At 42.3% G+C, this 24,259-nt stretch overlaps 1 protein-coding gene across 3 annotated transcripts in view; it reads right to left on the reverse strand.

Moving 5' to 3' along the window:
* ccser1 (coiled-coil serine-rich protein 1) overlaps nucleotides 1–3,828 on the reverse strand; it is a 1,375,213-nt gene extending 1,371,385 nt beyond the window's left edge. For all 3 annotated transcript variants that reach the window (XM_073042460.1, XM_073042461.1, XM_073042462.1), the window contains exon 1: nucleotides 3,668–3,828. The gene's annotated coding sequence lies outside the window, so the exon portion shown is untranslated. The remainder of the gene's footprint in view (nucleotides 1–3,667) is intronic.
* Between the last annotated feature and the right edge of the window lie 20,431 nt (nucleotides 3,829–24,259).

Raw genomic sequence — 24,259 nt, forward strand, 5'->3', positions numbered from 1 at the left:
CAAGCTGGGAGGACAAGTTCTTCAAACTTATTCGTTCCTGACTGTCAGAAGTGATGAAAACACTAGATTCCAAGCAACACACAAAATGCTGAAGGAACTCAGCTAGTCACACTAAAATCAACAGAGGGAAATCACAGTGGACATTTTGGGTTGAGACCCTTCCTCACAACCCAAATAAAGCTAGTCCAGTCATTGTCAAAATGAACTAGTTTACTTTTTAACCTTTCTAAGAATTAAATGAATATTCTCCAATGGCCTTACAAATTATTAATCCCTATAAACTTTAAAATACACAGAACAATGGGAAAGACTGAAAATATAAAAGAATGCAGCTTCTGGAAGTCTGAAATAAAAGCAGAATATGTTGAGATTACAGTATGGAATGGTTTTCCCATTTGAAATGTTTACCCTGTTTCTCTTTTCCTGGTGGAATGCCCTTCTTGTTAATACTGGAGCTGCATGAAAGGATTGCCGATTCAGAAATAATTGTTCAGGGAGATTGGGCCCCAAGGAAGTTTGTAAAGCTACTCCTACTCCATATGCCCATCACCCACACATGCCTCCGACAGGTTCCTCCCCTCAACCCCCACCCCTATGTTTCCATCTGTCCTCCCCACTTATTCGCTTCCAAGTTCCATCTTTCTTTCCTGTTAGGTCCCATCATCCACTATCGTTTGTTGCCTCCAGCTACCACCTCCCACCCTTTGTCGCTGTTTCGGCTCTTTCCTCTTCCATGTGTCTATCATTGCCCCTCACCTAGATCCACTTACGTTTTGCCAGCTCCTGTTCTACCACACACACACACACACACACACACACACAAAGTTTTTCAGTCCAGATGAAAGATCTCAGCCCAAAACATCCACTATTTCCCTTCTCAGAAGCAGCCTGACTCAGTGAGTTCCTCAGGCAGATGTGTGTTTCTGACACCTTCTCTCTTGTCTCTCTCTATGATTGTTCAGACTTCTCACAGATTTGGAAGATGCACGTTAAGCCGAATGGCCTCTCCTAGTCGAATCTCAACCTACGGCAAACGGCTGAAGTTTGGAACTGTGGTAAACTATATATACCTGTCTGGACAAGCCCCCTGCTGACTGCTCCTGTGGCCCCTCTCACTGACCGTGGCTCCTCCCACAGACCCCGGTATAAAGGCGATTGAGGCCTGAGCCCTGCCCTCAGTCTCCAGGATGTAGTATGGTGGTCGATTACTGCTTGTTCTTTCCTCCAGTCAATAAAAGCCAATATCTCGCCTTCACGTCTCAGAGAGAGTTATTGATGGCGCATCAAGAACTAAGTGGAAAAGTTCAGCTCAGTTTCCAATTCACAACAATGCCTTCATTCCCCGAAAGAGTCGCGTTTCAAATTACTCACTAAAAGTCAGCGAGTTGAAGTGTCGATGAATGGAACAAAGGATCAGATGTCCCCGTGCACTCCTGTCGGCGCGCTCTCATCAGATCTGCTGTGCAAAATTAGCCACAAACCAACTGGTGTAATCTTACTGAAGATGTCGAGTTTGGAAATGTAGTTTAATATGAAAAAAATCCTAAACGGCATCTTATAACCACCACCACCCCACTTTTCTTCAGGTTTAATCCTCTGCTAAACACCTGTCGAACGTCTGGACTTGGCTCTATCGTCTCCAGACGGCCACTCACCGCAGTATTACTAAAATGGCCCCGTAAATGAATCCAAGAAATGAAAAAAAATTAAATACAACCTGTCCAATGCCCGCACTAAAACAGTCCAACACTAACACCCGAGATGGGATCTTGTGTTTACAAGTCATAGGGATCTGTGATTCCAATGACATACAACGTGGAGGAGACGGAACTTTGCTTTGTTGTGTGACTGATCCCATTGTATTCCTTTGCAACTACTACGAATGCCCACAAGAAAATAAATCCTAGGGTCTTATATGGTGACAAATATGTACTTCGATAATAAATTTACTTTTGAACTTTGTATGCTGTTTGCTCAAAGCACATAACCGGAAACCTCAATATCCAGTCTTTCCAGGCATTGGCCTTAACACCGACCAAACTACACGACGTTAGCTCAAATGCTTCCCGCCCAAAAGTTCAAGCGGTCTCTGCTGCGAATATTCACAATGTGGAGTTCAGACAATACCAAACACAGCCCAGCAACAGCGTCAATCGAGTAGTGGAATGAACGTGGCGTTTCTTAATGGCTAATATCAGTGATGGTGTCCTTGACGGCGTGACAATCCATCTGGTTCACCAACAGCTTTGAGGGAGGGAGATCGACCTTGCTGACCAGACGTGACCTATATACGACTCCAGAGCCGAGCCACCTCGCTAGTTCATTCGGTGCGATCTAAGTGTCTCTTTGTACCAAACCACTCTGCATTGTGGATTTACCTTGACCGCGAACAATGGACCCAGACAACATCTTCCTTCCTCATTGCCTTCGCTCAGAAACGGGCAATGAAAGCCCTGAGGGCCTCCGTCACAGAACAAGGTTAACACACTCCAACCTAAACACCTCCAAAAAGCCGCAGTTGGTAAGATCGAGTCTGACAGATGCCCAGCTGTCCACTGGGTCTTTACACAACTTCCAAACACACTTAACGTCCTCTGACCCCCCGCACCCTCGGGACTGACCGGTACAGCTTGCAAGAACATTTCACCACACGGAGCAGCAGCCTCACTGTTTATGTGTTTAGTGAAGAGTCTCCACTGAACTGAAAGAAATAGTCATCCACCCCTCAGTTACTCAGAAGTACCGGGGAGGCTGGCTCTGAACTTTATCGAGCCCTGGACACGCGATTCTTCGCACTACTGGGAATTGCAGCCTTGCTGAGCATTAAATTGCAAGCAGCTAGATTGTAAACCGTCAACTCTGCAGAAATCAATCAGACACATGTTGAATCCAGGAAACAATATCCGATCAGACACGACGAGCAAATGTCTAGTGTGTTTAAAACGCACTGTTGATTTCGCCGGCTGTAAAAAACCCCGTAGTGAGTGGGTGCTGAGTAAACGCCACATACTTCATCCACTCGTGATAGAGGCTAGCAGCCCCACAGGGAGGAAGTAAGAAATTACTTCTACGTTTAACAGAACTATCCCAGAGTTTAACTTTCAATAACATTTTTAAAGCCCATAAATGTTTTGTTTTGAATCCAAATGTAACCCCATTGACATTTGGAGGTGTAAGGTTAATGTACAGCTAGAGAGGGACATTGCTGGATAAAGCAGTGCGCCCTACGATTGCAGGGTGGGTAACGGAAAGGAAAGTGTGTGTATTAAACAATATTAAATCCGATATAATCATGCCGCTGTTTCTCTATGAATGTGTCTGCGTGTGCTATGGAGCCCGCGCTTGCGCTCTAGTCCCAGACAGGACGCAATGTGGATACATGGCTCCGGCTACAGAGTGTGTTGGAATATCATTCTCGACATTCAATGCTAACAGCCGTGACAGAGCCACGGCGAGAGGGGTTTACCCCTCCGCTGGTTCCTGCTCCCCGTTTCGTTAGAAAGGGAAGGGAGGCGAGTCGGCAGTGGCAGCAACTGGGGCCCTGTCAGTGTTTCAGATAAACACTCAGATACAGTGTGCCTCTGCGCCACCTGACACTTTCTGAGCAAACGCTCGCAGCAAGCAAAGGAGAGAGAGAAACAAACATGCTGTGAATTTCTCCTGTTACCTGGGGTGTCAGCTTAAGCCCGCTGGTCGTCGTCCGCCTTTACACTCAGGTAGGTGGGATCCATTGAAGCTAGCGCTGAGAGGGAGAAGTATTTTTTTAAATGGACGGATTTAAAGGTGAATGCCCAGTTCTTTGTACCTCGCTGACTGGCTGCAGCCTCCGCCTCCTCCTCTTCCGTGTACATTCAGTCACTGACGTGCCCGGCGTAGCCCGAGTGCACAGCGCACCCCCTGGGTCCTAGAGGAATCCAAGCAATTTGCACACCTTTCTGCGTTACACTTGCACAGATAGTAACAGAGGCAGATAGGGACACAAACACACACACACACACACACACGCATCCACAAATACAAAACAAACTGCTTCTTTACGTCCCTAACATGCTTACGAACTTGCCTTAAGAGGAAGAATAAAAATAACATTGTATCTGAGTCTGAGCGTTGGAAGGGGTGCGGGATGAAGCTGGAAGTCATGATCAGCATTGTCCCTGTCTGTCTTTGTTGGTCTTCTCTTTCGTATGTAGTTATCCTTAAAATGACAGAGATTGTCACAATAACGCTGAAAATGAAATCAAGGCACAGTGAGAAACAAAGCAATATTCGAAGTAAAACCATCACTGCAATTTTTTTTTGTTATTTTGGTGATGGAGTTTGCAGGTAAAAGATATAAGACAGATAAGATATATAAGCATAAGACAGCTGAGCAGGAGTAGGTGACTTGGCTCTTCAAACCTCCTCCCGGTTTATCAAGATCATGGCCAATCTTCAACCTCAGTGTCACTTTCCATTGACTTCCCTTAATATGCAGAAATCTCTATTTGAATACAATCTGTGACTTGACTTCCACTGCCCTCGTGCCCTCCAAAGGTTCACTTCGCCCCAAGTGAAGAAGTTCCCTCTCATCTGCATTCTACCCCTTATTCTGAAACTGGGACCCCTGGTTTTAGACTTTTCACCCAGGAGAGATATCCTGATTATCAAAAGTATTGCACATGCTAGAAAGCTGAAATGAAATCAGAAAATTCTGGAAGAACTCAGCAGGTCAGGCAGCATCTGTGGAGGGAGAAACAGGGGTAATATTTCAGGACTGAGATCCTTCATCAGAACAAGGAAAGAGAAATGAAAAAGGGTAAATTAAAGTTACAGAGAAGGTGGCAGGAATAACAGATAGGACAAATGGAATGCCTGTGATAGGGTGAGACTGGGGTTGTTCTGAGGTCAAGTCATCTGGTCAAATAGGTCAACATACTGATTAGAGTCAGATTATGTTTCTTTGTCTGTGTTATGTGATGCTAATAGGAAGGCTATGGGACAGGCCTAGTGGGTCAGGCTGCACTAATGGAGAGTGGAAAACTGACCCAGTTTCTCAGAAGGAAAGACCAGTTGCAGCAGACACAGATAAAATGAGCCACCCAAAAGTGGACAAAGGCACCGAGTCATGAAGGCAGCAAAGCATCCAAGTAGAAGGTGGGCGTATGCCCAGACATAGTCTTCATTGCAACAGTGAAAGAGGCCACAGACAGACAGATCAGAGTGAGAGAGCAATGGATATCCAAAGTGAGAAGTTATAGGAAGGTCTACCAAGCATCCTGGCCTGCACTACTCCAACCCACCATCCTACTCCTACCACTGCCGAGGCTTCCCACCCACACTATAACAACTTGGTTCAACCCAGGCACATGGAATAACACATGAACTATTGGCACAGTCTCATAGATCTGACCCACGCAACTACCATCTGCCAACACCCATTATCTCCATCAGAACTGGCTGCCTCAAGCACAAGTCATACATATTTGATAAAAACAGTAAACATTGGAAACATCGGCAGGGTCCAAAAAAGAAGCCTAATCACCCTCTAATCCATTTAATGGATGACTTATCCCCATGGCAAACTTGTCCTCACCTATCAATGATATTCTCTTTGTCCTATCCTTTACTATTTCTCTTTCCCCATCTGACCAAGTACCTTCAGCCTGAAACATTAACCCTGCTTCTCTTTCCACAGATGCTGACTGACCTGTTGAATATTGCCAGCATTTTCTATTTATATTATGGGAAACATCATTCCATCTAGCCCTGTATTGCGATATTCAATGAAATTTCCTCTCATTCTTCAAAATTCTAGAGAATACAGGCCTAGTCTATTCAATTTCTCCTCATAGAACACATCCTCCTTGCTTAGTATCAGCCTAGGGAATCGTCAGTGTATTCCCTCAGTGGTCAGTGGTTCATTTTTCAGAACCACTAGTTTTAGGATGTTTTGCATTAAGACCCTTAATTAATCAGGACTGGAAAATAGAGTGGAGATAGTCGGTATAAAGAATAGTGGAACAAGAGCTGACAAGTGACAAGTGGATTCAGATCAGGAATTGTGAAAGACAGAGAACAAAAAAATGGAATAGCAACAGAGAGTGGGAGGGGATAGGTGGAGGTAACAATGGAATCAGGAATCAGGACAGGAAGTTGGAATATGGAATCATGTAAGGGAGGAAGGGTGGGAGAGGGGAACCATGGTGGTTAATGTGTGATAATGAACAGAAGAAGTGGGTGGAGAAGAGAAAGGATAGAATGTGATTGGGGCTGGGGTGTCTGATTATACATCTGTATGTTAGCTTTCAGTGATTGTGTACGAGGGCACAGGGTTCCTTTTGAACATCAATGTTTCCAAATCTGTCACCATTGTTAAAAGCTATTCTACTTTTCAGGTTTGTTCACCAGAGTCACAGATACTGCATCTGCCATTTTCTTGCCAGCTCACTTACAGTGGTGTTAGGAAGTATGTGAACCCTGTAGAATTTTCTCTGTTTCTGCATAAATATGACCTAAAATGGGATCAGATATCCATATAAGTCCTAAAACTAGATAAAGAGAACCCGATTAAATAAATAACACAAAAACATACTTGATCATTTATTTATTGAGAAAAATGATCCAAAAGAGCCAAAAGAGAAGGGGGAGATCTGAAATGGATTTTTTGCATCTGTACTGACTCAAGGGATTAACATTGTCTATAGAAGTAAGGCTAAACAGCATCAAGGTCATGGACTCTATACAGATTGCAAAAGAGGAGGTGTTTACGCTCTTCAGGCAAATTAGGACCAAGGTGAAGATCTGATCACATTTTAGGTTATATTTATGCAGAAATACAGAAAATTCTACAGTGTTCACAAACTTTCTAGCACCACTGTACCTTGTCTATATCTTCTGAAAGCTACTCTGCATCTCTGCATCTTCATCACCACTCACTGCTATGCCTAATTTGTATTATAATATTAATTGCCAGTCTTGAAAACAGGACATTTGATTTGCATAGCAAAATTCGGGACCATTTTTGATGAGTGTAGAATATTTGGGATGAAAGGTGACTTTGGATGTATAATTTCCAAGACATCATGTAAGATCTGCAAAAGGTTAATTGACAGAGGATGATTGCTGTGGTTAATTAATATTATCATTGTATCAAGTGAGGACCAGGATAGCAAAAGGCAAATTACATAGAGCTTGTTTTATACTTGACTGGCACTTCTATTGTTACATAGCAGTGGTAGGCTACCATAGCTTGTCTATCCAGTGTCATTCTACCAACAGAGGCAATGGTTACAAGTTTCTCTGAAGGCAAGAGTGAAAAATCTGTCTGTCACAGGTTCCATTAGTGAGATAGATTAACTCCTCAATGCCCTACATAGTACAGAAATGATAATCTTTACTGGCAGACTTGTATCTTGGAATCACTTCACATTCATAAATATTCCATTGAAGGTCAGATGCTGCAAATAGGCGACAAAAAATACTGACTTTAGTGTCTTTGCTGGGATCACAGGTGATAGGCTGCATGATAAATTTAAAAGACCTTTGAGATCCCAGTTATAGAGTGACAGAGTAATATAGCACAAATATAGGTCATTCAGCCCAACTAATCCATGCCAATTGTGGTGTCCAATCAGCTAGTCCAAATTTCCCATGTTCAACCCATACCACTGCTCTCTGCATGAAAGGTTGTCCCTCAGATCTTTTTTAAATCTCTCTCTTACATGCCCTTAATTTTGGACTTCTTACCCTGGGGAGAAGAGGGTTATCAGTTATCTTTTCTTTTAATGCCTGTCATAATTTTAAACATTTCTATAAGATTGCCGCTCATTCTCCTACATTCCGAGTAATAAAAACCAACCCTGGCCAACCTCTCTCTATAAATCAGGCCCTCTAATCCCAGCAATATCCTCATAAATCTTTTCAGTATTATTTCTCCCAGTTTAACCAAATCTTTCCAATTACAGGGTGACCAAAACTATGCACAGTACTCCAAGTGCAGCCTCACCATAACTTACACAATTGCAACAAAACATCACAGACAGAAGCATCCCATTGCAATTTGCCTATCGCCACGATAGGTCAACAGCAGATGCAATCTCAATGCCTCTTCACATGGCTTTAGACCACCTGGACAACACCAACACCTATGTCAGGATGCTGTTCATTGACTATAGCTCAGCATTTAATACCATTGTTCCCATGATCCTGATTGAGAAGTTACAGAACCTGGGCCTCTGTACCTCCCTCTGCAATTGGATTCTCAACTTCCTAGCTGCAAGACCACAATCTGTGTGGATTGGTGATAACATATCCTCCTCGCTGACAATCAACACTGGCGCACCTCAGGGGTGTGTGCTTAGCCCACTGCTCTACTCTGTATATACCCATGACTGTGTGGCTGGATATAGCACAAATACAATCTATAAATTCACTGACAATATAACCATTGTTGGTAGAATCTCAGATGGTGATGAGAGGGCGTACAGGAGTGAGATATGCCAACTAGTGGAGTGGTGTCACAGCAACAACCTGGCACTCAACGACAGTAAGACAAAGGAGATAATTGTGGTCTTCAGCAAGGGTAAGACGAAGGAACACATACCAATCCTCATAGAGGCATCAGAAGTGGAGAGATTGAGCAGTTTCAAGTTCCTGGGTATCAAGATCTCTGAGGATCTAAGCTGGTCCTAACATATCCATACAATTATAAAGAAGGCAAGACAGTGGCTATACTTCATTAGGATTTTGAAGAGATTTGGTATGTCAACAAATACACTCAAAAACCTCTATAGATGTACTGTGGAGAGCATTCTGACAGGCTGTATCACTGTCTGGCATGGGGGGGGGGGGCGTTGTTACTGCACAGGACTGAAAGAAACTGCAGAGGGTTGTAAGTTTAGTCAGCTCCATCTTGGGTACTAGCCTACAATGTATCCAGGACATCTTCAAGAAGCAGTGTCTCAGAAAGGCAGCATCCATTATTAAGGACCTCCAGCATCCAGGGCATGCCCTTTTCACACTGTTACCATTGGGTAGGAGATACAGAAGCCTGAAGGCACACACTCAGTGATCCAGGAACAGCTTCTTCCCCTCTGCCATCAGATTCCTAAATGGACATTGAATCCTTGGACACTACCTCACTTTTTAAATATATAGTATTTCTGGTTTTTTGCATGTTTTTTAATCTATTCGATATACGTATACTGTAATCGATCTATTTATTTATTTATTTATTTATTTATTCATTTATTTATTATTATCATTATTATTATTTTGTGTTTTTTTCTTCTATATTATGTATTCAATTGTACTGCTGCTGCTTCGTTAACAAATTTCAGGTCACATGCCAGTGATACTAAGCCTGACACTGATTCTGATTCATTCGCAGAAAGGGACAGTGGAATGTTTTCAAAAGAACTTTGCACTACTGTTAATTCAGACCAACAAATCAGAATGAAGTCGTTCAATGTGGGGAGGTAAGTAACAATAAGCAATTTTCTGGAGGTCTTCAGTAGGTTGAGCAATATCTGTGGCAGGATAGGATTTTTTGAGGTTTCAAATTCATATCCTGCATCAGTTATGAGAGTGGAGAGGTGTAAAGAGAAGAGAAAGGGGCAACCTTATGCCATAGTTGCTTTGGTAGAGGTAAGTTCAATAAGTCTCCTGGTCATATTTATTTGAGTTGTGCAGATTTGAGAGCATAATCTAGATTCATTTCAAGTATCTAGGTACCCACATCTGCACACTGAAATTCCTCTGTCGAGGTGCATTCGAGATCATGTCCAAAACCAAATGAAAATGAATGAATTCACTGTATCTATTTCCCATGATACACAATATCAAAATAAAGTTACAACCACTATTTACAAGATTTCTCTGAGACACTCCATATAATGTCCAGTCAACAACTCTATTATTATTCTATCATCTAAATAACAAATACTAACCAAGTAAAAACTGATAATTATTCAGAGTTACACACACAAAATGCTGGAGGAACTCAGCAGGCCAGGCAGCATCTATGGAAAAGAATACAGTCAATGTTTCGGGCTGAGCCCCTTCAGCAGAGCTGGAGAAACACAAGGTGTTAGGTGAAACTGGGTGAGGGGGAGGGGTGAAATAAGGAGCTGGGAAGTTGATTGGTGGAAAGAGATACAGAGTTGGAGAAGGGGGAATCTATTGGAGAGGACAGAAGGCCGTGGAAGAAAGGAAAGGGGGAGGAGCACCAGAGGGAGGCGATGGGCAGGCAAGGATAAGGTGAGAGAAGGAAAAGGGGATGGGGAATGGTGGAGGAGGAGTGGGGGGGGTGGCCATTACTGGAAGTTCAAGAAATCGATCTTCATGCCATCAGGTTGGAGGCTGCTCAGGTGGATTATCAGGTGTTGCTCCTCCAACCTAAGTGTGGCCTCACTTAGTAGAGGAGACCACGGGTAGATATATCGGAATGGGAATGGGAAGTGGAATTAAAATGGGTGGCTACTTGGAAATGACGTTGGGAATACGAAGTGGATGAGGCCACACTTAGGTTGGAGGAGCAACACCTTACATTCTGTCTGCCTCCTTTACTATCCAGCCCTGTATCTCTTTCATCAACTTCCCAGATCTTCAGTTTACCCCTTCCCTTCACAGTTTCACCTATCACCTTGTGTTTTTCCCTCCCCTCCCCCACTTTTTAACTTTGACCCCTCATCCGTTTTTCTCCATTCCTGCTGAAGGTCCTCGGCCCAAAATGTTGTCTGTACTCTTTTCCACAGATGCTGCCTGGCCTGCTGAGTTCCTCCAGCATTTTGAGTGTGTTGCTTGGATTTCCACCATCAGCAGATTTTCTCATGTTTGTGATTGAAATATTCAGAGTTCAGAGGGTTATCGACAGAGAAACAGGATGTTTGCCCCTGATAATCCATGCCAACCAGGATGCCCCATCCTATTTGCCAGCATTAGGCCTTAAAACTTTTAAACCTTTCCTATCTATGGACCTGTGGCAGCTCATTCCATATACATACCACCCTCTGTGTGAAAATAAGTTGCCTCTCCAGTTCTTTCCCTTCTCAACTTCAACTTACTGTAGACTGTTTAGTCTTTCGTTCCCCAACCCAAGGAAAAAGACTGTGCACATCTACCCAATCAATGCCCCACATGATTTTATATACCTCTATAATATCATGTCTCAGTCTCCTGTGCTCCTAGGAATAAAATCCCAGCCTATCCAACCTCTCGCTATAACAGAGTCCCTCAATTCCTGGCAAAATGTTACCCACTATTCATTCAGAAATTCCAAAGTTAGTGACCAGTAAATATTTTAACATCTTCTCTCAAGCCACCCCAGTTGAATTGTATCACAAAAATCCACGTTTAAATAGTTCGATTACGATTAAGATAGTAAAGACGATAACTAAAAGTTAAAAGCGGCTGATGCTGGTCTGAAACACTGTTCCTTTTTCCACAGATGCTGCCTGGCCTACTGAATGTTTCTAGCATTTCTGGTTTTTTTTATATGAGGTATAGGTTTTTATGGCAACAATCTGGAAGTTTAAGTAAACTTTAAAGTTTTAGTAAAATACCAAAAATACCCTGCTCTACTCTGATTCTACAAGTATGATAAAGCATTCTAAAAGTATGTGAAGAGCAAGAGGATAAGACGTGAAAGAATAGGACCTATCAGTGTGACAGTGGGAAAGTGTGTATGGAACAGGAGGAAATAGCAGAGGTACTTAATGAATACTTTGATTCAGTATTCGCTATGGTGATTGTAGGGTTGATTTGCAGCGGACTGAAAAGCTTGAGCATGTAGATATTAAGGAAGAGGATGTGCTGGAGCTTTTGGAAAACATCAAGTTGGATAAGTCACCAGGACCTGGAGGGATGTACCACAGGCTACAGTGGGAAGCGAAGGAGGAGATTGCTGAGCCTCTGGCGATGATCTTTACATCATCAATGAGGACGTGAGAGGTTCTGGAGGATTGGAGGATTGTGGATGGTGTTCCCTTATTCAAGAAAGGGAGTATGGATAGCCCAGGAAATTGCAGACCAGTGTGTCTTAATTCAGTGGTTGGTAAGTTGATGGAGAAGATCCTGAGAGGCAGGAATTATAAACATTTAGAGAGGCATAATATGATTAGGAATAGTCAGCATGGCTTTGTCAAAGGCAGGTCGTGCCTTATGAGCCTGATTGAATTTTTTGAGGATGTGACTAAACACATTGATGAAGGTAGAGCTGTAGATGTAGTGTATATGGATTTTAGCAAGGCATTTGATAAGATACCCTATGCAAGACTTATCGAGAAAGTAAGGAGGCATGGGATACAAGGGGACATTGCTTTGCTGATCCAGAAATGGCTTGCCCACAGAAAGCAAAGAGTGATTATAGACGGGTCATATTCTGCATGGAAACCGGTGGCCAGTGGTTTACCTCAGGGATCTGTTCTGGGACCCCCTACTCTTTGTGATGTTTATAAATGACCTGGGTGAGGAAGTGCAGGGATGGGTTGGTAAATTTGCTGATGACACAAAGGTTGGGGGTGTTGTGGATAGTGTGGAGGGCTGTCAGAGGTTAGAGCAGGTCATTGATAGGATGCAAAACTGGGCTGAGAAGTGGCAGATGTAGTTCAACCCAGATAAGTATGAGGAGGTTCATTTTGGTTGGTCAAATATGATGGCAGAATATAGCATTAATGGCAAGATTCTTGGCAGTGTGGTGGATCAGAGGTATCTTGGGGTCTGAGTCCATAGGACACTCAAAGCTGCTACGCAGGTTGACTCTGTGGTTAAGAGGGCATACAGTACATTGGCCTTCATCAATTGGTGGATTGAATTTAGGAGCTGAGAGGTAATGTTGCAGCTATATAAGACCCTGGTCAGACTCCACTTGGAGTACTGTGATCAATTCTGGTCGCTTCACTACAGGAAGGATGTAGAAACCATAGAAAGGGTGCAGAGGAGATTTACAATGATATTGTCTGGATTGGGGAGTATACCTTATGATAATAGGTTGAGTGAACTTGGCCTTTTCTCCTTGGAGTGATAGAGGATGAGAGGTGACCTGATAGAGGTGTACAAGATACAGTAATGAGAGGCATTGTTCATGTGGATAGTCAGAGGCTTTTTCCCAGGGCTGAAATAACTAGCATGAGAGGCCATAGTTTTAAGGTGCCTGGAAGTAGATACAGAGGAGATGTCAGGGGTAAGTTTTTTACGCAGAGAGTATTGTATGCATGGAATGGGCTGCTGCTGGTGGTGGTGGAGGTGGAAATAATAGGGTCTTTTAAGAGACTCCTGGATGGATACATGGAGCTTAGAAAAATAAAGAGCTATGGGTAAGCCTAGTTAATTTCTAAGGTAAGGACATGTTCGACATAGCTTTGTGGGCTGAAGGGCCTGTATTGTGCTGTTGGTTTCCTATGTTTCTATGTTACTCACTTTAGACTTATGACTGTGAGGCTAAGCAAAGGTCCAAATGCCATATTTAATTTTGCCGATGACACCACTGGTGTTGGCTGAATCAAATGTGATGATAAATCAGCGTACAGGAGGGAGATTGAAAATCTGGCTGGGAGATACCACAACAACTTCTCACTCAATGTCAGCAAGACCAAAGAGCTTATTATTGACTTCTGAAGGAGGAAACCAGTGGTTCATGAACCAGCCCTCACCAGGAGATCAGAAGTGGAGAGGGTCAGCAAATTTAATTCCTTGGTGTTGTCATTTCAGAGGATCTTTTCTGGGCTCAGCACGTAAGTGCCATTATGAAGAAAGCATAGCATTGCTTCTACTTCCTTAGAAGGTTGTGAAGACTCAGCAAGACATCTAAAACTTAAACAAACTTCTATAGATGTATGGTTTAATAATGTGTTGGATCATGCCTTTGAACAGAAAATCCTTCAAAAAGTAATGGATATGGCCCAGTCTATCACAGCTAAAGCCCTCCACTTCATTGAACACATCTACACAGAGTGCTGTCGTAGGAAAGCAACATCCATCATCAAGGACCCCCAGCAGCCATGCCAGGCACTCTTCTCGCAACAGCCATCAGGAAGAAGGAACAGGAGCCTCAAGACCCACACCACCAGTTTTTACCCCTGAACCATCAGGCTTTTGAATCAGAGGAGATAACTTCACTCTTCCTATCGCTGAACTGTTCCTGCAATCCATGCTCTCACTTTCAAGGACTCTTCATCTCATGTTCTTGATATTAATTGGTTATTTATTTCTCCTTTCTCTTATTGTAATTTCACAGTTTGTTGCTTTTTGTTTTGACCATTGGTTGTTGTTCATCCTGTTGGGTTTGGTCTTTCATTGATTTGTTTGTTTCTTTTATTATTGTGGTTGTTTGCAAGAAAATGAATCTCAGGGTTATATCTGGTGACTTACTTTGATATGAAAAAATTTACTTTGAACTTTGACCTATCTAGCCACAATGAAACCTCACCTTAGCAGTGAACATCACCATGTGTTTTCATGCTTGTTTAGGGCACTACAGTATTTTACATAACTAAGGAAGATGTGCTGGCCCTGGAGAGGGTCCAGAGGAGTTTCACAAGAATTGTCCCACGAATGAAAGGCTTACATATGATGAGTGTTTCATGTTTTCCGAGCCTGTTCTTGAGGGGGTTCAGAAGGATGGGGTGGCAACTTGTTGAAACTTACTGTGTACTGGAAGGCATGGGTAGACTAGACATAGATAGGTTATTTCCGTTAGTAGGAGGGTCTAGCCACCATGGGTACAGCCACATAATAAAGGGATGTTTCTTTAAAACTGAAATGAAAAGGCATTTCTTCAGCCAGTGGGTGATAAATCTGTGGAATCCATTGCCACAGGGGAATGTGGAAGCTAAGTCATTGGACATATTTATGGCAGAGATTGATAGGTTCTTCATTGGTACAGGAGTTAAAAGTTATGAAGAGAATGCAAGAGAATGGGGTTGGAAAAAAAATCAGCCATGATTGAATGACAAAGCAGTCTCAATGGGCCAAATGGCCTAATTCTGCTGCGGTATCTTATGTTCTTATCGATCTACAGTATATATCTTACGTTTTGTTGGTCAATAGGTATTAAGCATAGTTCACCTTCTGCCTTTGAATTTATTAATTTTGTGCAATGATATTGTATGATATACTGATTTAGTTCCTAGAGGTACTCATAGTGAGCAAACTAAATGTTTTTTTAAGCTTAAATGTAAGAACACCTCTGAATGAGAAAAGTGGTACTTACCTTACAATGGTACGTACTTATGACAGTAATGCATATTTCATCTTTGATGAGGAGTTTGCACTTTGGGAAATTCAAGATATTGAATGCAAATGGTATTGGAAATTGCACAGCTTAGGTTACAGTTCACAATTCTTCTAAAATGAATTTCCATTATCACAAGCATAGCTCCCATGAATCAATTAGGCAGTGCAAGTGAACATGTTTTTTCCTACTTTGCACTAAAAATATTAAGTTATGTACATGATACCCTAACATGGATATCCACTAGAGTCAAAAATGGGCTTATTAGCAAAAAAAAAACACTTTGAAGTAAAGTCCATTACCTTTAGGATCTTCATTTCAAATCGCTGAAAATAACCAAATTAGCCAATATTATATCATTTACTGCAGTCATTTCATCAGCGGACATTAGGCTTTTATTGCTTAGAATGGGATTCTGGTAACTGAGGTTAGGTTGTCTTCCAGTCGGCATCATTCTTTAGGGTTTCAAATTTGAAGTGTTACTTTAATAATTGCACTGCATAAATCTATTGTCTCCCTTCCTGCCAGTTTGGCTTGGGTTGTTAATGAGAAAGTCCTACACCACTGGGAAGTAACAACTACATAACCAGCCAAGAGCAAATACTTTACAGTTTCCAGCAGACTCAGAGACACTGCTGAGCAGACAAACAGAATAACAGCAAAATATGTTCTGTTGCTTTTTCTTAATAACGTCCCAGATCTGCAAAGTTTTCAAGGCCTTACACACCACAAGAATTGGACCTAATACTGAAAGCGACCAGGTCAGGGAAGGAAACAGGAGTGGATGAAATCAATCCAGAATTGGACCACAAGGAAGGAAGTAGCTAACAAAAGGAGTTTACCAGCATCTGCTACACAGGCAGCATTCCAAACATCTGATATCAATTCAAGGTAGGGGTCAATGCCAAGCTAAAAAAGTACTTGGTGGTCCAGGCCACCACCCCCATTGAAGATCTTTGATTGTCTCCTGCTAAGTAGACTGAACTCTTCTATAGATGCCTTTGGGTTTAGCTTCTCTGAGTATGTCCTATGATTATTTGCTCAAGCTAAGTTGGCCTGAAAACTGGACTAGCATGCTTTGACTTTTCATGGGGAGCTAGCACTGAAGAGAAATTAAGGCTAGGGACAGATCAAATCATATTGCATTGAATGCTGGGGCAGGATGCCTTTTCCAGCCCATGCTTTCTTGTGATTATGCCATTCTTGACAATGTTGCTGAAACTCTCCACTTTCTTCTTCTTGGGCAGGTCCTCAGGTTAGAAGATGGATAGAAGACTTGCTTCTACTCCACTGATGTGGCTCGGAGGTGGCTGATGTAGCCAATATGGGTACTGTAGACTCTTCCACAGATGGGGCAAGAGGTGCCTGTTGGGGCAGACTGGTGGGTAAATTGTATGGTGGTCTGTTCCTTCTTCTGCTTACTCGTGGCCTTTGTCCACTCCCCATGTATGGTCTCAGGTTGTCATTCACACCCTAAATGCTCCTTTTCTGCTTTGTGCAGTCATGGGCCCAGAGGTCAGTGGAAGGTTGCATTTCTTCAAGAAGTACACACAAAATGCTAGAGGAACTCAACAATTCAGGCAGCACCTCTGGAGAGCATCGACTTTTGGGTCAAGACCCTTCATCAAGAAATCAAGATGAATCCCAATGAAGGGCCTTGGCCCAAAACATCTACAGTTCATTTCTCTCTATAGATGCTGCCTGATATGTTGAGTTCCTCCAGCATTTTGTGCTCACTGCTCCAGAATTGCAGCATCTGCAAAATCTCCTTTGCCAATAATTTCTTCAAGGATGCTTTGAAAATAGCACAAAATTAAAAGTTCCAAAAAAAATCTTTTGTATGAAAGCCCTATAGATGATCAGCAGAAAATGAATGCAGATAGTACTGATATTGGCCCTGAACAATATATATATTGTTCTTATACCATATAACAATGGTATATTTACCATGAACACTTCCCCACATCCAATAAAATCTCTGTTCTTCATACATGTCGGGACATAGACCATAGATTTTGGGTGAGAGGGGAAATTTTTAAAACAAGCCTGAGAGAAAATTTTGTGTATAAGGTGATATATTTATGGAATGAGCTGCCAGAAGAAGAGGCCGTTACAATTACAATGTTCAAAAAACGCTTAGTCAAGTATTGTACATGGATAGACAGGTACATGAATAGAAAAGATTTGGTGGGGTGCAAATGAGATTAGCTCAAGTAGACATCTTGGTCAGCATGGATGAGTTGAGTGGAAAGGCCTATTTTTGTGTTGTATGACTCATGCCTCTAAGGCCTGTTTTGAGATATAGTTTAGCGAACAAGCTAATCATAATCTGAAGCTTGGCTTCTGAGGTGAATGTCTGCAACTCTGACTGAGGATTCTGGAATGGAAGCAGTATAGATTCAGTAACTTCCCACTATGTTGTTCCTTCCCACACCCTGTGGCACATCAGGTGGCAACTTTGCAGTTTCTTTAGCAATGTTTTCTGTTTTTTACAAGGCTGAGATGCTAGCTCAATGCACAACCCAGCATGGATAGAAAGCGTGCAGGGAGCCAGCCAGATGCGAACACGGGACCACCAGCCGGCAATTTCCCACTAATGGTGTGTGGATTAGCCTCAATCTAGTGGGAAGCCTGTTGGGGATGAGCTGCAACATTGTGGCGAGAAAGAGTGAGAAGATTGCTGAGGTGATGACAAAACCCTGTTTGACACCACTCGGCACTGGGATTGACTCTGTATGCAGCCTGTTGGTTAAGATCATAGCTTGTGTGCCAACATGCCACAGTGAGTACAGCTAAATTTCTAAGGGCAACCAAATCTGGGTGGTTTTTCTTTCTCTGATAGTCACAAATTGTTTTGTAAAGTCAAGGAAGGCCATGTATATCAGATAATGCTGTTGCATGCATTGTTTATTCCATTTATTACCAAAGGCATCGGGACAGGTTCATGGAGAGGAGAGGAAGGAGATGGAAAAAATGTAGGCAAATAAGGCTAGCTCAGGAAGACAACTTGGTTGCCATGGATGAACTGAATTAAGTGCTGTTTGCATTTTATATAACTCCATGAATAACAATTGTGTTGTGGTGTATCACATATTCATACGCAGTACAATGAATGTTCATCAAATCTTTCACTGAAGCTACTTACAGGGAGCTACTGGGGAATTAGCTATCAATATTAATTGATAAAAGTTGTATTCAGGAATTTTATTTAGAATATCATATTTACAGGGAAAATAGATTCTGGTCAGAATTATGAAAGGAAATTAAATCTCACAGTGAGTTTCCTCACACCTTGTTGAATTAAACTACAATGCTTCTCTAACTTTTCTATACATCTGTTGTTGCATTGACACTTTTCACTGCTTTCATTGTTTCTTTCTCAAAGCTAACACTCATTTCTGTCAAGCTGGAAATAATGGAGAGACATTATGAAAGTTGCATGTCAAATTTACTGTACAATAGAAATATTTGAGGAAAAAAGACATGTTTATAATCATTCCTGTCTTCATGACATTCTGAGATGTTTTACAACCATTGAAGTGCTCGATAGTACATTCACTGTTATAATGCGAGAAGCAAACATTGTATCTCAAACAGTGTGTTTATTGCCAACACTGAATAAGGTGGTGATGCAGCAGGATACATGACTCACAGCAAGTAATTCAATTTATAAGAGGCTTTATAAGGCATTGGTCAGACTGCATTTGGAGTATTGTGAGCAGTATTGGGCCCTTCATCTAAGAAAGGATGTGCTTCCATTTGAGAGGTTTCAGAGGAAGTTCACAAGAATGATCCCGGGAATGGAAGTGTTTTTGAATTGAATTGACTTTATTTCTTACATCCTTCACATGTGAGGAGTAAAAATCTTTATGTTATGTCTCCATCTGAATGTACAATGTACAGATTATAGAAATTTGTAATGAACAGTATGTGCAGAAGATATACAACAGAACAGTCAATATAAAATAGAAATACAGCTGTATCAGCGTGAATTAATCAGTCTGATGGCCTGGTGGAAGAAGCTGTCCCAGAGCCTGTTGGTCCTGGCTTTTATGCTGCTGTACCGTTTCCCGGACGTTAGAAGCTGGAACAGTTTGTGGTTGGAGTGACTGGAGTCCCCAATGATCCTTTGGGCCCTTTTTACACACCTGTATTTGTAAATGTCCTGAATAGTGGGAAGTTCACATCTACAGATGCGCTGGGCTATCTGCATCATTCTCTGCAGAGTCCTGTGATTGAGGGAAGTACAGTTCCCATACCAGGCAGTGATGCAGCTAGTCAGGATGCTCTCAATTGTGCCCCTGCAGAAAGTTCTTAGGATTTGGGGGGGCCATACAAAACTTCTTCAACTGTCTGAGGTGAAAAAGGCGCTGTTGTGCCTTTTTCACCACACAGCCGGTATGTACAGACCACGTGAAATCCTTGGTGATGTGTATGCTGAGGAATTTAAAGCTGTTCACCTTCTGAACCCCAGGGCCATTGATGTCAATGGTGATTAGCCTGCCTCCATTCATCCTGTAATCCACAACTAGCTCCTTTGTTTTTGTGACATTGAGGGAGAGGTTGTTTTCTTGACACCACTTTGCCAGGGTGCTGACTTCCCTGTAGGCTGCCTCATTATTACAAGATTAGGCCAATTAGTGTGGTATCATCAGCACATGTAATTAGCAAATTGGAGCTGTGGGTGGCAATACAGTCATGGATATACAGAGAGTAAAGGAGGGGGCTTAGGACACAGCCCTGAGGGGCACCTGTGTTGAGGGTCAGAGGGACAGAGGTGAGGGAGCCCACTCTTACCATCTGCCAGTGTTCTAACAGGATGTCCAGGATCCAGCTACACAAGGAAGGGTGAAGGCCCAGGTCTCTGAGCTTTTTTTCAAGCCTGGAGGGAATTATGGTGTTGAATGCTGAACTGTAGTCCAAGAACAGCATTTGCACATGAGCATCCCTCTTCTCCAGGTGTGTAAAGACAGTGTGTAGGGCTGTGGCTGTTGCATTATCTGTCAGTCGGTTGTGTCAGTAGGCGAATTGTAGGGGTTCCAGTGTGGGTGGTAGCAAGCTGCAGATGTAGTCCGTGACCAGCCTCTCAAGGCACTTGCTTATTATTGAGGTGAGTGCAACAGGACGCCAGTTGTTCAGACATGTTACCTTGGTCTTTTTAAGTACAGGGACAATGGTGGAAGTTTTGAAGCAGGAGGTCACTCTACACATATGAGGAGCGTTTGATGGCTCTGGGTCTGTATTCGCTGGAGTTTAGCATAATGGGGAGGGGTTCTCTTTGAAAATTATCGAATATTGAAAGGCCTAGATAGAATAGACAGGGAGAGGATGATTCCTTAGTGAGGAGTTTTGGATCAGAGGGCTCAGCCTCAGAAAAGGACAATACCCCTTTAGAACAGAGATGAGGAGGTATTTCTTTAGCCAGAGGGTGGTGAATCTGTGGAATTCTTTGTCATCGACAACTGTGGATGCCAAGTCTCTGTGTATATTTGAAGTAGCGGTTGATAGGTTTGTGTTTATTCAGTGTGTTAAGGGTTATGGGCAGGAGGCACGAGAATGGGGTTGTGAGGGCTAATAAATCAGCCATGATGGAATGGCGGAGAAGACTTGATGGGCCAAATGGCCTAATTCTGCTTCTGTGTCTTATGGTCTTAATTTAGAAACAGATAACTTAAACAGTGGAAGAAGCAAAACTACAGCAACTTGCCCAGTAAAAGTAGGGTCATTTGTTCACAAATCAACAAAAAGCGGAAGAGCAACAAACAATCTACAGCAGGATCTCAGTGGGTCAAGCAACATCCATGGGAGGAAAGGCGTCATTAAAGTTTTGAATCAGAACCCTACATTGGAATACAATCAGAATTGTGTTGCAATGACTGAAGGATAGTTGCATAAAAAATGTGCGTAAATTCAAATGAACCGAGGCAATTTTGAACTATGGTAGAGGTGGAAATAGGCTGTTTTAGTGACTGCACAGATATGAGAGTCAAAAATCAATTAAGGATCCACTTTAGAGCCCCCTTTGCAAAATAATTGCTCAGGTTGTTTCTGCAGGCACATATTCCTAATGAGCAGCAGTGCATTTTGTTAATGTGTGTGACTAAGGGGGCTAATCCACTGGCATGTGGTCATTAATAATTAAATACATAAAAAAACAGGATGAAGTATGTACATATAAAGCTTGTCTGCCCCAAAAATAGTGATCAATTAGAAATTTTTGGAGGCCCCCCCCAATTATGTGTGACAATTCTGATAGCATCATTGATAGAACCAAGGTGTCAAGGTAAATGCTGTCAAAGACTGGAGGAAAGACAGACTCCTATGTGGAGATGGCGACCAGGGTTTATTAATAAGAGTTCTAACAAAATATAAGAGGCTTGGCAGAGTGACACTGTGAGAATTAATATTCTCAGAGTTAGGACCCAGTGATAAGTACAAATCAGGAGTCCACTTAAGTAATCACAAGATGCAAAAAATCCATGCCAGTCAAAATAAACTTAACAATATTAAACAGGAAGCACCAGTGATGACGACCATCGTTAAAACAACAACCTGTGCCAACCAACTAGTGGGGGTATGCAAGGACATTTTCAACCTCTCACTGCTACGGGCAGAAGTTCCCACTTGCTTCGAAAAGGCCTTGCCAGTGCCTAAGAAGAATAATGTGGTCTGCCTTAATGACTATTGCCCGGTAGCACTCACATCGACAGTGATGGAATGCTTTGAGAGGTTGGTCATGACTAAACTGAACTCCTGCCTTAGCAAGGACCTGGACCCATTACAATTCGCCTATCGCCACAATAGGTCAACAGCAGATGCAAGCTCATTGGCTCTCCACATGCTTTAGATCACCTGGACAACACAAACACCTATGTCAAGATGCTGTTCATCGACTATAGCTCAGCATTTAATACCATCATTTCCACAATCCTGATTGAGAAACTGCAGAACCTGGGCCTCTGTACCTCCCTCTGCATTTGGAATCTCAACTTCCTAACCAGAAGACCACAATCTGTGCGGATTGGTGATAATATCTTCTCCTTGCTGACAATCACACTGGTGCACCTCAGGGGTGTGTGCTTAGCCCACTGCTCTACTCTCTAGATTCACATGACTGCGTGGCTAGGCATAGCTCAAATACCATCTATAAATTTGTTGATGATACAATCATTGTTGGTAGAATCTCAGATGGTGACAAAAGGGCATACAGGAACGAGATATGCCAACTTTTGGAGTTGTGCTGCAGCAACAATCTGACACGCAATGTCAGTAACACAAAACAGCTGATTGTGGTCTTCAGGAAGGGTAAGACAAAGGAACACGAAGCAAGATGAAGGAGAAGGCAAGACAGTGGCTATGCTTTATTAAGAGTTTGAAAAGATTTGGCATGTCAACAAATACACTCAAAAACTTCTCTTGATGTACTGTGGAGAGCATTCTGACAGGCTGCATCACTGTCTGGCATGGAGGGGCTACTGCACAGAACCGAAAGAAGCTGCAGAGGGTTGTAAATTTAGGTGGCTCCATCTTGGGCACTAGCCTACAAAGTACCCAGGACATCTTTAGGGAGTGGTGACTCAGAAAGGCAGCATCCATTATTAAAGACCTCTGGCACCCAGGGCATGCCCTTTTCTCACTGTCACCATCAGGTAGGGGATACAGAAGCCTGAAGGCACACACTCAGTGATTCAGGAACAGCTTCTTCCCCCCTGCCATCTGATTCCTAAATGAACATTGAACCCTTGGACACCACCTCACTTTTTTAATATACAGTGTTTCTGTTTTTTGCACTTTTAAAAAATCTATTCAATATATGTATACTGTAATCAATTTACTTATTATAATTTATTAATTATTTTCTCTTCTATATGATATATTCCATTGAACTGCTGCTGCTTACTTAACACATTTCATGTCACAAGCCAGTGATAATAAACCTGATTCTGATTCTGAATTAACAAATACAGGTGCTCTCGGAACCTTGGCATCGAATGCTCTCTGGCTCCCCACACGGGCCTGAAAAGCTCATTACACACAAAGTTTGGATTCACTTTTTGAGCAGCCATATATCAAAATCCTTAATTGTAGATGGCAACATGAATGTTACCAAGCAGACACCAATTGGTCATCTATTTCACAAGACAGAAGTTGCCTTTGATCACTCTGTATTAACTTCTGATCTAACAGGTTCAGAACACCAAGTCAGACAAACACCAGAGATAATTTGACAAACATTTGGGGTATTAAGCTCTGTTTGTCTTTCTAAGGATGCTGCCTGACATGTTGCATGTTTGAAGCATTTACCATTTTTGTTTCTGATCTCCAGCATCTGCCATTTTTTTAATTTTAAAAAATAATTTTCAATTTGGAAAGCTTAAAAGAGTGTCCAGCACAAAGAAAGTGCACCAGTGTTTTTACTTTCTTAAATGGTTAAGTAAGTTTAGCCTGTCACTGAATACTCAAATAAACTTTTACAGATGTACTGTGAAAGCATTCTGACTAATTACATAGTCTGCTATGGCAATTTGGCAGGTTTGGGGGGACCTGAGTGGGTATTCCCCAGACTTCTGCAGCCAAGGAAACTAGTGAGTTTTCATGTCCTACATAGGCCTCCATTTTTTAAATCCATGTGTCTATCTAAGAGTCTCTTTAATATATCTGCCTCGGCAGTACATTGCATGCATTCACCACTCTGTGTAATAAACCTACCTCTAACATCCTCCCTATACTTTTCTCCAATCGCTTTAAGATTATTCCACGCTTGTATTAGCTATTTCAGCCCTGGCCCTGCACTCAGTCAATGCCTCTTATCATCTTATAGAGCTCTGTCAAGTCACCTGTCATCTTCCTTCACTCCAAAGAGAAAACCTTACTCAAATTGCCCTCATACTTCATGCTTTCTAATCCAGGCAGCATCCTGGCAAAACCTCTACACTCTCTCGAAAACTTCCTCTCCCTTCCTACAATGAGGTGACCAGAATGGATCACAATGTTCCAATTGTGGTGTAACCAGAGTTTTATAGAACTGCAACCTTTCCTCGCAGCTCTTGA

Source organism: Hemitrygon akajei, chromosome 4 (assembly GCF_048418815.1).
Source record: "Hemitrygon akajei chromosome 4, sHemAka1.3, whole genome shotgun sequence".
NCBI classification, from domain to species: domain Eukaryota; kingdom Metazoa; phylum Chordata; class Chondrichthyes; order Myliobatiformes; family Dasyatidae; genus Hemitrygon; species Hemitrygon akajei.